Below are 5,000 nucleotides of genomic sequence, written 5' to 3'. Positions count from 1 at the left end.
AAAGTGAGTGGTGTTATGGGTCAGTGACATCTTCTTGATGTCAAATTACCTAGAAATGTGATAAAATCCATATAATCTCTCAATATCATGTGTGAAACAAATAAACTTTTACAGTGCGACGTTTCTTTTGTAGTTCAGTATATAATACAAGCACGCACGCGAATACCCACATACACACGCACGCGCGCACTCAAACACGTACACACGCACACAAGCACACACATGCATAATGACCGGTCTACGCACGCACATACACACACAAAGGCAATTAATTATTTAGTTATGTAATTGAAAACATACTGGAAGATAGTTTTTTAAAAATCGTATACATACCATTATTCAACTGAACTGCTGTTTGGTCAAGAATAAGAAAAGAAAGAAAAGTATTATAAATTTTGATTGTGATTTTTATATATTTTATTTTGCTAATATAATACACACACAAACACACACACACACACACACAGACATAACTATACACACATACAGACGTAACCACACACGTATTCAATTACGTCAGAAGATATTTTTCGAATGAACATAAGAATAATGAATAGTTTTTACTTACATTCTCCAGGAGATATCAAAGAAAGACATAACACTGAAATTAGAAAACAAAAATTATAAATTGTGATACTAATTTTATTTTTCTGTATCGATACTTCAATCAGATGAGGAAACAACTTCCTGAAGAGAGAGCAAAGGCAGACGGTAGTAAAAAGTTCACACTTAGGAGTGCTGGACATCTGGTGAAAAGGGACATCTCAGTTTTGACTGACCTACACGAAAGAATGACAGTAAGAAGGTAAGAAAAGACAAAGGAAAGTAGGAAAACTAGGAGCTGGTGTTAAGAGTCAATATGAAGCAGCGAAAAGAATGACTCAGCCTCGACAAACAAGCGACTCCGCGGGTAAAACAAGACCTTCATCCTCGAAAGACCTTCATCCTCGAAAGACCACGTTGTGTGTATAGCGGGACTTGGAAGGTATAATTCATTACGAATTTCTTGAGCGCAAGCAAACTCTCGATGCGGAGCTCTAGATTTAACAATTGCACCGACTCAACGAAGCAATTCAGCAAAAAACACCGAATAGGCAAAATGGCGTTCTTTAGCAACACGACAACGCCCGTCCTCACATCGTGAATATGACCAAAGTCGCGATTCAAGAACTAGAATGGGAAGTGTTGCCTCATCCTCCAGACTCGCCAGACTTGGCGTCGTCAAACTTTCATCTCTTCCGAGCGCTTTCGAACGCTTTGCGCGGTGTAGCGTTCAATAATAACGTGGAATTGAGGAATTGGTTGGACGAATTCTTTGAGTCAAGACCAGGAGATTTCTATCGCCGAAGCATCGCAAAACTTATTGAACAATGGGAGAAAGTCGTAAACAACAACGGAGTGTATATTATTGATACATTTTTTATAGTTTTATTGTTTAAAATAAATTTGACAAAAAAAACGCTCAACCCAATAAAAGAAAATACTGCAGCAAAAATAAAATTTAAATGAGTTGCCAATTAAATAAAATATTCAGATAAGACAAGCCATTCAATATTGATCAATCATCTTTCACCCAAATTATTTCGCTATTGCTAAGCTTGACAATAATTAATTTTAAATTACTTTAATATGTGAAAATAAAATGATAACTTGCATAATATTTTGTAACATTAGTAGTTAAAATTTTTTATTTACTTAAACTCTTTACAAATGTAAAAAAAGTAGGTAAATAAATTAAATGTGTGACAATAATAAAATTTAAACCCATTTAAATAATTAAATTTTTTCTTTGTTATATTTTTGGCAAAATTATTTAAATTTATTAAAATTTTTAGTTAGTTAACAGTTTGTCAGTTCATTTTACTGTTAGATAAATCTAATTTTTCCTGAAATAAATGCAGATGTCACAGAATTAATTACAAAGAAAGAAAAGTAAAGATCATTTTTATGACACTGTATTGATAATAAAGAAGCAAAAACGAATCTCTATTTCAAAAATCTTAAAACAATCTTTATTTGATACATGGGAATTTATGATAAAGCATCAGATTATTTTTATCGAATTTTATATTTAGCTGCAGAATTTTAAACTCTTTTATTTTATTTTAGGCTTACGTAGTCGGTGAAAGATGGTGGATCAGCAGTGAATGGCTTGGTTTAATTGGCTACCCATTCAAATTTTATTTAGCTACAATATTTTAAGCTCTTTTCTTTTTTTATTTTAGGCTTTTTTCTTGTCCTGTATTTTTCCAGGTTTATTAAATACTTGTGAATATTGTTATCCCTTGCTCGCATTTTTCATTCTATATATATAGTTGAAATTTACAGACAAAACAAAAGACGAAGACCGGTATATGCAAAGCAAGCAGGTGTATTATTAGTTTGACACTCGGGAAAGTGAGAAAGTCTTTTACGTTTTGAGCCTTCGCTCTTCAACAGAAAGGAATACGAGAAAATAAACAGAGAGAGAATTAAAGAAAAAAATTTATCTGGCATATTTCAGCTGTTAAAGGCAAATTCATGACAGTTACTGTGAAGAAAAATTCTCTCTTGCGTTAATAAGGCGTAAAAAGCTCATATATGTTCCAGAGTCACCACCTATCGGATTCCCAGAACATCGATGTTTCTAGTTTTAAAAAGCAACAACATCAAAAACAGCAAAAAGCAACACAGTAGCGATAACAGAAATAACAGCAACATCTAGAAAAAATTTAAAAATAACTATAACAACACCATTAATTATAAGGATAAAAGTGAACTTACCAAAATATAAAGCAAAATGTTTAAGATGTTTCGACATGTATATATATGTATATATATATATATATATATATATATATATATATATATATATATATATATATATATATATATATATATATATATATATATAAACATACGTTTTTCGATATCGTAAATATTTATATGCACATGAATATTTTATGTAAATTAAGTATGAAATCAATTCATTTCATCTAACCCAGAAACTTTTTTGTTTATGTATACAGGGCATGACAGCTATTTGAGATCAAAATTTCAATTTAACGATTATGAAAATATGTAGAAAATCAATATATTTCCACACACATATCAAACGTCTATTCAATGAACCCGCCATCAGTATCGGTTATTGGCTCGACATGGTGATAAGACTTTTAAACGATTAAATGCATTGATAAGGTGATCTTTATTCATGTTAGTTCTAACGTTTCTACTAATAGGTGTCAATTAATCCTTGATATTTTGGGCATTATTGTTGGAAAAAAGAACAGAAATTATCTGACTGGCAATAGAAGGCGTTGCATGGTAGATTCCCAAATATAGTTTCAGAAAATGATAGTAGTGAGATATGGTTATGGTTGCAGAAAGGAAAGTTGAAGAGGGGAATGAAAGTTTGTTAGTAGCTGCACAAGATCAAGTAATAAGGACTAATTAGTTAAAAGCCAAGATAGACATAAAACAAGTAAATTCCCAGTGTAGATTATGCAAATCAAAAGAGGGAAGCGTTACTCATAGTAAGTGAATGTAGCATGTTGACACTAAAAGAATACAAGAAAAGACATGGCGATCTAGGGAGGGTAATCCACTGGGAGCTATGTAGAGAGCTAGGATTTGACCATACTGATAAATGGTATGAACATGAACCTAGTAAATTTCTAGAAAGTAAGAAATGCAAGATGTTGTGGAACTTTAACATTCAGACGGACAGAGTAATAGAAGCTAGAAGGCCTGATTTAGTAGCAGTAGATAAAGAGAATAGAAAGTGCCAGATAATTGACTTTACCGTCCCAAATGATGAAAAAATTATTATGAGAAGTATAGAGAAAATAGCTATTGAATTATAGAGACTATGGAAAGTGCGGGTAAAATGTATCCCAGTAGTTATAGACGCATTGGGAACTATGCCTAAAGATCTGAACAGATGGATAAGCCTCAGTTTAGTACAGCTGCAGAAAACAGTGTTATTAGAGACAGCTAAGGTATTTAGGAGCGTTCTTGGCAACTAAAGTCACTTGCTGTAACCCAATAGGAGGGTTCTTGGCATCTAAGGATACTTGTAGCCCGATGTTAGGATTCTTTTCTTTTCCAACAGTCTGATCTGTTGAGTGTATAATAATAATAATAATAATAAAAAAAATAATAATAATAATAATAATAATAATAATAATAATAATAATAATAATAATAATAATAATAATAATAATAGGTCCCTGTAAATACTTGGGCAGTGTCATCATTACTTAGATACTCAGCAGCTTTTGTTGGACAGAAGAACTAGGAAGGAATTCAAAATGAACGGAGTGCTCCACCCAAGGGCAGGAATAGCAAGATTATACCTACCTAGAAAGGAAGGTGGAAGAGGGTTGATATCAGTAGAAGACTGCGTGGAGTTAGCTAGAGTAGATATAGACTCCTATGTAAGTAATAGAGAAGAAAAATCCTCTTATAGTTTTATAATTAAACATTATTAGGAATTATGTGAAAATAATTGTTAAAATATTTTATGTGTTACAGAAGTACAATCAACTTACTGAAGATAAATATTGACCAGAAAATCTTATATTGACCACCAAGGGCCCTATGAACCCCGGTTGTGAACCTCTGTTTTAAACACTCGAAGTCGACATTCCAGTAAGACTGTACCTCATTTACGGAAACGGATAAAAGTAAGTATACACAAGAACACACTCAAACACACACATACAACATACATGCACATACAAACACACACACAAATATATTTTATATACGTGTGTGTGTCTGTGTAAATATACAAATACAATTATACATACATACATGTATATATATATATATATATATATATATATATATATATATATATATATATATATATATATATGTATATGTATGTATGTATGTATATGTATATTAGTATATCGACAAATAAAATAAACAAATATATTTGATATGATTTATTAATGAGATCTCCGTACGTAGGTACAATAACATTGATTAAAAGTTACAGTATAACAATCTAG

This window comes from Octopus bimaculoides, chromosome 16 (assembly GCF_046866305.1).
Source record: "Octopus bimaculoides isolate indiv1 chromosome 16, ASM4686630v1, whole genome shotgun sequence".
Taxonomy (NCBI): domain Eukaryota; kingdom Metazoa; phylum Mollusca; class Cephalopoda; order Octopoda; family Octopodidae; genus Octopus; species Octopus bimaculoides.
This window is presented reverse-complemented; position numbering follows the sequence as displayed.